Below are 13,128 nucleotides of genomic sequence, written 5' to 3' on the forward strand. Positions count from 1 at the left end.
TCAGACCATTAGATAGAAAAATGAAAACTATCTCACAAACAACTTTCCCTGCACGTACACACCAAGAGTTGGAGTGACCAATCAATACAGAATAACAACTTGCTACTAACCAATAATGTAATTGGTAAGAAAACTACTAACCAACTGGAGTCCCACACGAGGTCTGTAAAGCTGTATAAAAAGGAGTTACGTAAATAAAGAATGGCCTTTTTCCACCATGAAGAAAATGGAGTGCTGTGTGATTTATTCCCATACGAGTGGCATGAGAACCTGCCCTGCCTGTGCCCAGTCCCAGCTACTGCTGACCTGCACATGACCAAAAGAACCACCTTTCCCAGAGGCCCTATTTCCCATACACACACACTTTCTGCCAGTGGCAGGGGGAACTGGGCTCAAAGGATATAAAAATCCATTTTGTGATCAGTCCAGAGAAAAGTCTGGGCTGGGAAATGGAAGCTGAGCTTGCTGTGCAGCACAGCCATGTGTCAGCTGATGGCCCTGCCTGGGCATTAGCTCTGAATTCTCCAGGCAGCCTCAAAAACACCTCTGTGGAGGTGACATCATGATATCAAAATGAAATGAGACTATTTAAATGCAAGACTGTTGTGGTGCCAGTACAATGTGAAAATGAAACTGAGTCAATGTAACCCCACAGGGAGCAAGTTACAGTTTGAGAGAGAAATAAAACAATGTAAATGGATGTTACACTGGACTTAAAGAGCCCATTGAGGCCAGGGTCTGTTGCTGAATTTGTTTGGGCATTCAGCTTAATTTGTGCCATATATCTTGAGCTGGATGCATTGTTTTACTGAATAGCTATTAACTAAAATTAACATGCAGCCAAGTATGTTAGTGTGCAGGCAGGGTTTGACCTAAACTGTGAAAAGCAAAGACACCAAGGAAGTCTGGCATTTCCCTCCTAAGTGGGAAATGTCACCGAAACAACTCGATGATACAGAATCTACACAATTATGAGATCCTGGTACTGTCAAAGAAAGACGTTTGCAAACTCACTGGAAACTAAAATGTGAAAGCATAAATGATATGGGTGTGTTGGGATTCAGTGTGAATCGAAGCTGGATTCAGGGCAGGCAGAGGGAAAGGAAAATGCAGTGTCATCATCAAGTATCTGAAGGGTGTACAAGAGTAAAAAGCAAGTTTTAGTCCTTAGGGGAGCTATTGAGGGGTAATGGAACAAAATTGAGGATAAGAACTATCAGTCTGATTACCAGAAGAGTCCTGCACTAGTGGGATCTGCTGGGCTGTGACAGGCTCTCCCTTGGAAACAGCAGATTTCATCTGGATGTCTGCAAGGAGTGCAGGGATTCCTCACACAGCCCTGCCTGTTCCTGTGCTGCTGGGAGTAACAGCGCTGATGCACTCATGAAGCACATCCTGCAGCTGCCCTAAGCAAGGGCTAACAAATACTAGAAAAACGTGGCTTTTTAGCAGCCATGTTTCAGGAGATGCTCTGGACAGTCCTCCAGACATCTGGAGGTCTGCCCTGGCAAAACCTCCAGCTGGAAAAAGGACATAGGCAGGCAAATGTAGAGGCATGGACATCCTCCCACTGCAGTGCACCCATGGCTCACTGTTTTTGTATATTGTGATAGCAACAAAAATACAAGTAGACACCAATTCCCCAGATGATCACAAACTTTAAATGAATTTATCAGCAACATGTATACAAAATACAAAAATGTTTCATTATAATTTTTTGAAGAAGAACCTGAGATTTATCAGCAGTTTCCAGGACTACTTCCAGGACTAAATTTCCCCTTTGTTTGCTATAGTGACAAAATGGAGGAATGGAGACATACATGATTGAAATGTCCTAGGTCACCCTAATTCTTTTATTGACACTCATTACTGCAGTGACAGAATACAAATGCTCCCAAAGAAGTATTATATTCTACCAAGCCTATATGTCAATAATCTTCAGGGAATCTGTAATCCAAATAACCAGGCTTATTTTAGCAGGTCCTAAAGAACACTTGGTCTATAGCAACTGGCCTTAGTACAAAATCCCAGGGAAATTTTGCCTTAGAACTACATGCAGCCACTACACAATTTCTGCTCTGTTGAAGTGAAATGTATCAGTTACTCATTTAATATAAACCATAAGTTCTGGTGCGTTTGCATATTGGAGCTACTTGTCCAATCACAGCTTTAGCCCATGAAGTCCCATCTTTCTTGTTTTTATCTCTTCAGCCCATGTTGTTTGTGCTCTTGAGCCTGAGATCTGGATCAGCTGTCCTTGGGTCCCCAGCTAGAGAAGGAATTGTTTTGTCTCCCTACTCTGTGAAGAGAATTGACTATCCCCTAATATGAAGCTTAGACTTACACACTAAAGCAGCACAGAATCTGAAAAATAGAAAAGCTAAAACCTGAGGCATCATCCTAAAAAACACAGCAGACAACTACTTTAGAGAGAGAATTCCAAAATCAGTTAGTTGAAGTGAGTGCCACTATTCTTGGATATTGATGAAAAAATAAGGCAAAAACCAGAGCTGCAGGTTGGTGCCCACCCTCCAGCTTGGAGAGAGCCAGACTTTCTAAAGAGAGAGAATTCCAAAATCAGTTAGTTGAAGAAAGGGCCACTATTCTAGAATATGGAAAAATAAGGCAAAAACCAGAGCTGCAGGTTGGTGCCCACCCTCCAGCTTGGAGAGAGCCAGACTTTCTAACTGCACACCTTGCACCAAGCCCAGCATCCCCGCTCAAAGCAGCAAGGCTGCTCTCAGGGGCAGCAAGCCTGTTTCCAAGGCCTGGATGGATCAGGCTCTGGGAAGATTCTGATCTGGGGGGATGTGACAGTTACAAATGGCCTGTGCAGGCCCTGTGACAGGCTGCTCACTGGGTAACTGATGAGCTGGTGTCCCGGCGAGCAGAGCCCATGTATTTAGCGAATGACAGAAGTGCGATGTTGATCGAATCTATGTGAATAGCAAAGAAAAGCAAATCCAGGCTCTGCACTAAATGCCCATGATGGATAGATTCGTCTTGCTGTGTGCTACTCTGTTTCCAATGTATTCATTCAAACTACACATGTAATTCAAAATTTTCCTTGAATTTATTCTTGTTTACAGGAACTCTGAAGCACTGTGCTTCCAAGTGTTTGCAAATGACAAAGTACTCCACTCTGCTCCAGGGAAGGATTTGAGTCCATATCCTGAATTAAGTCTATAGCACACTCTTGCTAGCTGCAATAAATAAAGGATAGGCTTTGATTTGTCTACATGACGGTGTAAATCAAAGGAAGTAGAGGGAACAAAGCCCCAGCCACATGGCACCTATGAAATGAGAAGAAGAGGGGTGGAGAACTTGGTTCTGCTTCTACCACAAAGCTTTGGCCAAAATCTAATTGGCTTGGAAAGAGCAAAAAGCTCAAACCTCCTGCTTGGAGAGACCTCAAACCCTTCACCTTTGTGTTCCATGCACAGTGTATAAATCCACACATTTCACTGAAATAATCACAATACTGAGGCCTTTTTTAAATGTTTGTACTAAAGGAGAGAATTTTGGAAGATTTTAAGTTTCCTAGGTGACAAGTTTTGGGTTTTTGAAGCCCACCTGTGAGGATGACAGTTACAGATATAGACTCTTTTTCTCTTTTTTATATTTTACTCTTTCCTTTCTGTAAATCACATACAGCTTCATGATGTATCTTTGCACCAGAATGTCTAAAGCATCAGGAAGCCTGTGGAAGCTGTAGTTTGCCAAGGATTTGAGGGTTGATTTTTATTTTTGTATTCTCAATGTAGGCAATTCTTGTAGAAGCAAAATACTGTAATTAAATTGTCTCAGTATTGACAGTTTCTTTGTTACATTTTTCCTATTCTCTTTTCACTAGGTCACCCTGATGGACTGGAGCAGATTAAAAACATGAATTCCAGGAAGTACTGCAATCCAAACCTATCAGCACTAACCTGACACTGTTCTATTCCATATTATTCAATACAGTTTTAAGAGATGCAAGCTTTCCTAGGTTAGGAAACTAAGAAAGATACAGAATATCATTGAAAACATGAAATCACTCCTTTCTGCTTCCAAGACTGGCTTCAGAACTGGCATTTGCACAGGCCAAGGTGCCCATCAGTCCCTGTGACCTGGCAAAGGTCATTCTCTTGGTGGAGGAGTTTTCTGACCTCCTAAAGATGGGGGAACCAGGTTCACTAAACAGCTCCAACACAAGCCTTTCACCCCTGACCTCCAGGCTGGATTTCTCCAACTCATTAGACAGTTCCAGTGAAAGATGCTAACAGATTGCACATTCAGAGTCACTGATGCCTCAGCACCTGGGGTGAAAGTCTCTGCAGGCAGAGTTCAAGATGCCATGCAATACTTGCAGCCACTGCCACATGCCATGGGTTAAGTCACCTCAGCTCACCTGGGCTCTCAGCTGTCAAAGCTTTTCTTGTTATTAGGAAACAGAGGCAGAACAGAGTATCAGATAGACTAACAATCTGGATTTACCTTTAGAGTTTTCACAAGAAGCCAAGTTTTAAGCACAAAAGCAGGGTATAAGAAAAAAGGTTAGGAGGAAGAAGCCTCAGAGAAAGGCAGAGATCACAAAGCAGCTCTGCCTAGTGGTAGAGAGGAAAAGCTGTGCCTGCAGCTCCTGCAGTAGAGGATTAAACATGTGTGGTTTATTCCAGGAGGCAGAATTGCATACACACTCTATAATAGTGATACCAAGTCCAAATGACTGTAAGGAACTTTTTTTTGACATATGAAAATTTATAAACCATTAGAGCAGAATGTTTCTATGCAGACAAAATTATACATGGCAAAATGTGTTATTAGTGGAATAAAATAAGCCGAACTGGTATAAATACTGTGTTGAGGTTTTTTTCCTCTAAAAATAACTATGCTTTTACTATGGCATCTTTTACAATGGCACCCTTCTGCTTATCAGCACCCACATCCTTTCACACCCATGCCTGACTCCACCTCAGTGGAAATAAAAGGGAAAGTTTAAAGACACCCATATCTGTTATTGTTCAGGAAAATGATTAATGATATCAGTTATCAATGCATGAGAACCTTCTGAATATTTCTCTCTGCTAACGCTGTGCTCATTTTATTGGCTGTCTGTTTTTATCCCTATCAAATTCAAGGTCCTCTTTCTAAAGTCCTACATGGATCAGGTCATGAAGGCCATTCAGAAACATCCTCCAAGATGTGATGCCTCTTGACATGTATGTCCCACAGGCACCATGAAACATTAAAGTGACAAAACTGCAAGTACAAAGTTAAGGAGATTTCTTCAGGGATAGCTTGACAGACTGGGACCTGCTCACAGAGCAAATCAAGAGGTCTGCAGGTGTCAATGGCTTCCACAGCCACATGGAAAAGTTACTTCAGTGGGTCCTCACTTGCACAATACTGACAACAAAGAATGAGAGATCAGCATGTCAGAAGTTACTAACAAACCATTTTGCCAGAACAACAAGAGAGACCAAACAGTCACAAGGAGTTGAAGCTGAAGCACATTTAAGTTCTACACCCCAAGACAGCGAGAAGTTCTCTAAATCCATACAGGGACATGTGTGATGTGTGTGATGTTTGCTACAAACACCTCTGGTCACCGAAGCTGCAGCTGAGGCAGAACAGAGCTGTAACAGGTGTGGGAGTGATGATGCAGAACCATTCTGCCATTCACTGCTGGAGATGGGCACTCTCAGCACAGCCCCAGGACACACCTCAGCTACAGCACAACGTGTCTTTTCATGACAGAAATCACAACCCACTACAGCATCCAAAACTGTGTCCATCACAGTTATTCACAATAATAAAGATTTCAGAGAAACCACTAAAGCCTTGCACTTATCCAAACTCTGCCTTGAGGGTTGTATGTGACCAAATTGTGCCATCATGAATCACATCCTGAAGGAGCATGGGGTGAAAAGTACATATGAGGAATACCTGATATCTGTGACTCTGACACACATCACCAACTGTGTGCAGCTACTTCATCTGGGTTCAAAAATAATACACATCATTTGGGGACATGCTAGTTTCCTTGTCACCAAATCAACATAATTAATTTAACCACTATCATTACAGCTGAACTTTCCAGCCCAGTCAAATGAAATAAGTAAATTCCATCTGTGTACTTTTTTTTGGATGTTTGCCTTCCTCAGTGGCTAATTATTGAAGATTTTCTTCTAAGCCCTAATTCATGCCTCTTCCTGCTGACTGCAGATAAAATGTCATCTGTGCAGGAGCTCATAATCAGCTGATTCTGACAAGCAGAGGATAAAGCACAAAAGGAAGAATATTGTTTTAAGGAGGGAGAAATCCAGATCTAACTACTGGGACTTTTGCCAGCAATTTCAATGTGAACAGAATAGAGGCCTCATTGAGACAGTGGAAATTAGACCCTGTTGCTTCTCAAGGGGTTTGTTTCCTTCTAGCTTTTTGGATGAAAAGATGATGAAACAGAGCAGTGTAGCCTCATCTGCATGATCAAAGAAAAGGGAAGGTGACAAAGCTGAGGACACAGGAAAGGAGAGGTTAAAATCCCAGGGGATTTACCCAAGCTGAGGCCTTGAGCACTTTGAGGATCATCTGCCATTTTGTTCAAGTGCTTAAACAAAACACAGAAATCTTCCCCAGGCTCAGAATTTGAAGATGCTCTTCATATATCTGGCAGTCTCTGAAATCTAAGGGATACATGTTTAACTCCTTGTAACACCAAGATCAGTTACTGCCCTTCAGCCTCTTAGTTCAAAAAAATACTTCACATGGAATGGGGAGAGGGGAGGGAGGAGAGAGAGAACACCGAGCTTTGAAACCAGAGAACAAAATTGGAGCCCTCCTATTTCATCCCTCCTTAACAAGTAGGTCTGGCTGACCTCTTATTCTCTCCATTACCCTTCATCCTCTAAAAAGAGAAATCTAGAGGAGAAAATAAGAACGTCCTAGTCTAATACGTTCACTTTCTCCTCCTGGTGTTTGGAGTTCACTTAGGGAGGAGTCAGTTAACACTGAGGGAAAATCGCCAGGATAATTTACAGAAGCCGGACTGCAGCCGCAGGTGCTGCATCCATCGGGCTCGGGCAGCCCAGCCGCCACCTGGTGACTGAAAACTCTCACTACGCTATTCCCTCAGCATTTGCTCCTTCATGACTCCAGATATGCAGGGAATTAATCTGACAAGGTATCCCAGGTAGGAGTAAGGATTCTCTAGCGTTCAAATATACAATATAGATCAATGTTAGAAAGAAAAAAAAGAGGTAAATTTAATTAAGTCTTAGACTGCAGAGAGTGGTCAGTGGGGGAGTGGTTGGGTTGAATCTAAATTCAGGTTCCACTCAAGAGCTTCCTCACATCTGTGTCTCTAGTGACTTTCCACAGGAAGGAAGCAGAAAAATGACCACATTCCAAAGATCCATTACCTTTCCCTTTGCTTGTCCCCTGCAGTCCAGCTCACCACTGTCCTGAACTGTCACACAGACTTGCTCTGAAACAGGTGACTTCAGTAAAAAGATTTGCAAGCTGAATGCTAGAAAATAGATTTCTGTTACATGGATTTTGGTGGTATGACCAAAAAGTGCTCTCAGTCAATATTTTAATAAGGTGTAACAAAATGTTTAGGACCATCATTTTAGAAGGCAATAGATATCAGCAAACAGAAGACTGCTTGAAAAATGTTTATGCTTAAAATATAATGACTACTGCACATATTCTTTTCAACTTTTATGCTCTAGTCAATGTATTATAATTGAGCTCTACTGAATTACTTTTCTAGTGGATAAATACTGTACACGCTGTACTGTGAAGAGACATCATGTAATGTATACTAATTAAGCCATTATATCTGTAGAGAAGATTGTATCTGAAATATCAAATTAGCAGGAATTAAACATCTCAGAGGATTAATGAAATGTTATGGAGCCATTCACTTCCAGGTCAACAGGTTCAATTTCAGCTTAGTTTAATAGTTGTAATGAATTTATGTGCTGGAGATAACAATTCTCTGCATATGTCCATAAATCAGGGTAAGAGCCCCTAGTTCATACCACGAGCAGCAGGCTTGAACCAGCACAGCCAGAACAAGGCAGCCAGGCATATTCTGCTAGGCCTGGCTTTGGCACACAGCCTGGGGCTTCAGGAGATCAAAGAGCACATTTCCTGCACGGCTGCAGTGTGTGCAGGCAGCAGCAGCGACACCAGAGACACTCAGTCAGTTCTCTTTACAGACCTGCCAACAATTGTCAGCCCCAGCAATAAAGTTATCACAGGAACATCCAGCCCCATCTCCTCTTCAGCTCAGTGAGGAGCCTCTTCTGCTTATCCTGATTTCTCTCTCAGCAGCCCTTGCTGTTTCCAGCAGAGACATTTTTTTTTTTTTTTTGGATGTTTTCCTTCTTCAGTGGCTAATTATTGAAGATTTTCTTCTAAGCCCTAATTCATGCCTCTTCCTGCTGACTGCAGATAAAATGTCATCTGTGCAGGAGCTCATAATCAGCTGATTCTGACAAGCAGAGGATAAAGCACAAAAGGAAGAATATTGTTTTAAGGAGGGAGAAATCCAGATCTAACTACTGGGACTTTTGCCAGCAATTTCAATGTGAACAGAATAGAGGCCTCATTGAGACAGTGGAAATTAGACCCTGTTGCTTCTCAAGGGGTTTGTTTCCTTCTAGCTTTTTGGATGAAAAGATGATGAAACAGAGCAGTGTAGCCTCATCTGCATGATCAAAGAAAAGGGAAGGTGACAAAGCTGAGGACACAGGAAAGGAGAGGTTAAAATCCCAGGGGATTTACCCAAGCTGAGGCCTTGAGCACTTTGAGGATCATCTGCCATTTTGTTCAAGTGCTTAAACAAAACACAGAAATCTTCCCCAGGCTCAGAATTTGAAGATGCTCTTCATATATCTGGCAGTCTCTGAAATCTAAGGGATACATGTTTAACTCCTTGTAACACCAAGATCAGTTACTGCCCTTCAGCCTCTTAGTTCAAAAAAATACTTCACATGGAATGGGGAGAGGGGAGGGAGGAGAGAGAGAACACCGAGCTTTGAAACCAGAGAACAAAATTGGAGCCCTCCTATTTCATCCCTCCTTAACAAGTAGGTCTGGCTGACCTCTTATTCTCTCCATTACCCTTCATCCTCTAAAAAGAGAAATCTAGAGGAGAAAATAAGAACGTCCTAGTCTAATACGTTCACTTTCTCCTCCTGGTGTTTGGAGTTCACTTAGGGAGGAGTCAGTTAACACTGAGGGAAAATCGCCAGGATAATTTACAGAAGCCGGACTGCAGCCGCAGGTGCTGCATCCATCGGGCTCGGGCAGCCCAGCCGCCACCTGGTGACTGAAAACTCTCACTACGCTATTCCCTCAGCATTTGCTCCTTCATGACTCCAGATATGCAGGGAATTAATCTGACAAGGTATCCCAGGTAGGAGTAAGGATTCTCTAGCGTTCAAATATACAATATAGATCAATGTTAGAAAGAAAAAAAAGAGGTAAATTTAATTAAGTCTTAGACTGCAGAGAGTGGTCAGTGGGGGAGTGGTTGGGTTGAATCTAAATTCAGGTTCCACTCAAGAGCTTCCTCACATCTGTGTCTCTAGTGACTTTCCACAGGAAGGAAGCAGAAAAATGACCACATTCCAAAGATCCATTACCTTTCCCTTTGCTTGTCCCCTGCAGTCCAGCTCACCACTGTCCTGAACTGTCACACAGACTTGCTCTGAAACAGGTGACTTCAGTAAAAAGATTTGCAAGCTGAATGCTAGAAAATAGATTTCTGTTACATGGATTTTGGTGGTATGACCAAAAAGTGCTCTCAGTCAATATTTTAATAAGGTGTAACAAAATGTTTAGGACCATCATTTTAGAAGGCAATAGATATCAGCAAACAGAAGACTGCTTGAAAAATGTTTATGCTTAAAATATAATGACTACTGCACATATTCTTTTCAACTTTTATGCTCTAGTCAATGTATTATAATTGAGCTCTACTGAATTACTTTTCTAGTGGATAAATACTGTACACGCTGTACTGTGAAGAGACATCATGTAATGTATACTAATTAAGCCATTATATCTGTAGAGAAGATTGTATCTGAAATATCAAATTAGCAGGAATTAAACATCTCAGAGGATTAATGAAATGTTATGGAGCCATTCACTTCCAGGTCAACAGGTTCAATTTCAGCTTAGTTTAATAGTTGTAATGAATTTATGTGCTGGAGATAACAATTCTCTGCATATGTCCATAAATCAGGGTAAGAGCCCCTAGTTCATACCACGAGCAGCAGGCTTGAACCAGCACAGCCAGAACAAGGCAGCCAGGCATATTCTGCTAGGCCTGGCTTTGGCACACAGCCTGGGGCTTCAGGAGATCAAAGAGCACATTTCCTGCACGGCTGCAGTGTGTGCAGGCAGCAGCAGCGACACCAGAGACACTCAGTCAGTTCTCTTTACAGACCTGCCAACAATTGTCAGCCCCAGCAATAAAGTTATCACAGGAACATCCAGCCCCATCTCCTCTTCAGCTCAGTGAGGAGCCTCTTCTGCTTATCCTGATTTCTCTCTCAGCAGCCCTTGCTGTTTCCAGCAGAGACATCTGCAGCTCTAGGAAAAAAGTGGGGCTGGGCAATGGAAAAGGAGGAATTGTAACCAACTTTTACAAGGCTTTATCCTGCAGCTCTAGGAAAAGGTGGGACTGGGCAATGGAAAAGGAGGAATTGTAACCAACTTTTACAAGGCTTTATCTTTATTTACAATAAATATATAAAACAATACCTGATTTTGTTGTGGAAACACAAATTTGAGAACAAACTTATTCGAGATTAAATAACCAGGATGCCAAGAGATGTAGGCATCAGCTCGTTAGTGATGGTGGACAGTGGACAAACAACAACTGGCTTATGCATAAGAGAAAGTAGCTAAGAAATAACCACATCAAGAACAAATAACTGTAACCTAGTGGAGTATGAACAAAGAGGCACCTCCAAACTCTGCAGACAGATCTTGAAAGGAGACAAACTTATAAATGCAGAGATCACCCAAAGCACACCACCTCAATTTGCTGTGAGGACTCTGGTTTGGTCACACACAAACATTTTAAGCTAAGGAATGGCTCAAAGTTCCTGCTCCAGATTTTTTACTGAATTTCTGTGGAGCTTGGCTAAAATCTCTATCTTACTGAGTTCCAATATCTCCAACAAAACTGCTACAACCATCACCTATGCAGGTATTATGGGAAAACTGTATTTCACAGGTGCTTCAGGTGGTTAGAAATGCAAGTTGTTAATATCAGTCCTTCCTGTGAGTGTTTAACCCACACTCTGCAGTATGGACAGGAAACCTAATGAAAACCCCTGTCGTGCTGACAGGATAGTCATCCTGTCACCTCTACCATCACCACACTTTGGGATCATCCTGCTCCCCTTTCAAATGCTCCCAAGACCTGAAGAAACAAAGATCTTCACCAGAGAGTATCTGGATGGCTGTAAAATAGCTTACACAGACTATTACAGAGAAAGTAGTTTTTCAACCCAGGGTATTGAGATACAAACATCACACCAGAAAAAAAAAAAAGCTCTGGCAGCCTACATAATATATGGAAAAGGCATCAAGCTTGCAGGATTGTTCCCTTTTAGAGACTACAAACAGAATTGAAGAACAAAGAGCACTCTAACAGCTGTTTGCTTTGCTTTCCTGGCACTTTGTACTTCAAGTTTAAAGAAAAAAAAATGAAAAAAACAAACTTAACCAAAACAAAAGAGTAAACTTGATAAACCAAAAGGTAAAAGGAGCCATTTTTATTGCAGAACTGTCTTGAATGCACCTCCCCTGGTCACAAAATCTCTCAACATTTCTTCTACAGTAAATGCATTCAGAGTAAAATTTGTACCATGTCCTTACTCTTCCAGCAGGAGGCTGTGAAGTGCAGGAGGTGGAAATCCAGAGGGATTTTTACTGGTCTATCTCAGCTTTTTCCACTTTAGCCACTATTCTCCCTCTTACACTATTCTCCCTCTATGTTTTCCAAGCACTGAATTTCTACAACACTTCTAGATCTGCTTCTCCTGTGCCATAGTAATTACAACTGTAATGGGAAGTTTCTACAGATAATCAGAATCTTGCAACCACAGTATTTTCCTAAGGGATATAGTTTGAAATTATATTTTAATGATTAATAATATATTAATATATTATAGTTTATATATTGACATATTATGTATATTATTATACATGCCCACATAAAATTATTATATGTTCTTTGACTTTAAAAGTTAAATGTTTACTATAGAAGGCAACAATTTTTTCTGTTCAAGAAAGAAAAAGGAAAATGCTTTAGCAATACAGGCAGATCCACGATACAGTGGATTCAGTAAGAATTTTTTTTAAAAGTGCCCTCTAAGAGGCAGATGAACATAAGGCATTTTCTGTGTTGGACACAAGCAAAGTAAAAAGGAGAAACCCTTTCCAAAGCACTTGAGAAAAGCATTAGGGATGAATTAAAATGTAAATTAAAACCTGAAATTTTCAGCATCCCACCTTATATGTAAAACTATACATTTGAAACCATTTAAACAGTATTTAAATACATAGTGTTCTAGTGTAGAGGCCTAACTCTTGTGTGTGTTGTGTGCACACTTTATATTTGTGTGTATATGTTTGTAAAAAGAGGGGTGTGTTTTATTACATGAGTATAGTTGGAAAAAGTACATAATCCCCTTGTCAGTCTAATATAAGGAATTACCCCTCCCTTGAAACCTTTTCTCTCACATCACCATGATCATGGTTACAAGACTATTTACTTAAATTTTAAAAAAGCTCCCTTGGTGAACTTGAAAATTGCATCTCCTGCTTTCTGCTGCAGTACTTCAGTCACTTAAAACAGACAGCAGAAATGTGAAATTTGTGTAGTTTCATACTTCATCCTGAATGCTGTAAAAACTCCTGTTTGCTCTCCTTAGTCCTACCAGACACAAGCATCCAGTTGCATGTCAAGCAGCAGCCCTGGATAACAAAACAAGCTCTGACACTGGAGCAAGAGAGAGGCAGCAGCGTTGGGGTTTTGGTGCTGCAGGATAAACTCTGAGCTCCACAGGGAAATCTAAATGGTGTATTTTTCTGTTTACCTTCAGGTGACAATGTCCA

The sequence above is a fragment of the Passer montanus genome, unplaced genomic scaffold (assembly GCF_014805655.1).
Source record: "Passer montanus isolate IOZ18808 unplaced genomic scaffold, ASM1480565v1 scaffold25, whole genome shotgun sequence".
Classification (NCBI taxonomy): domain Eukaryota; kingdom Metazoa; phylum Chordata; class Aves; order Passeriformes; family Passeridae; genus Passer; species Passer montanus.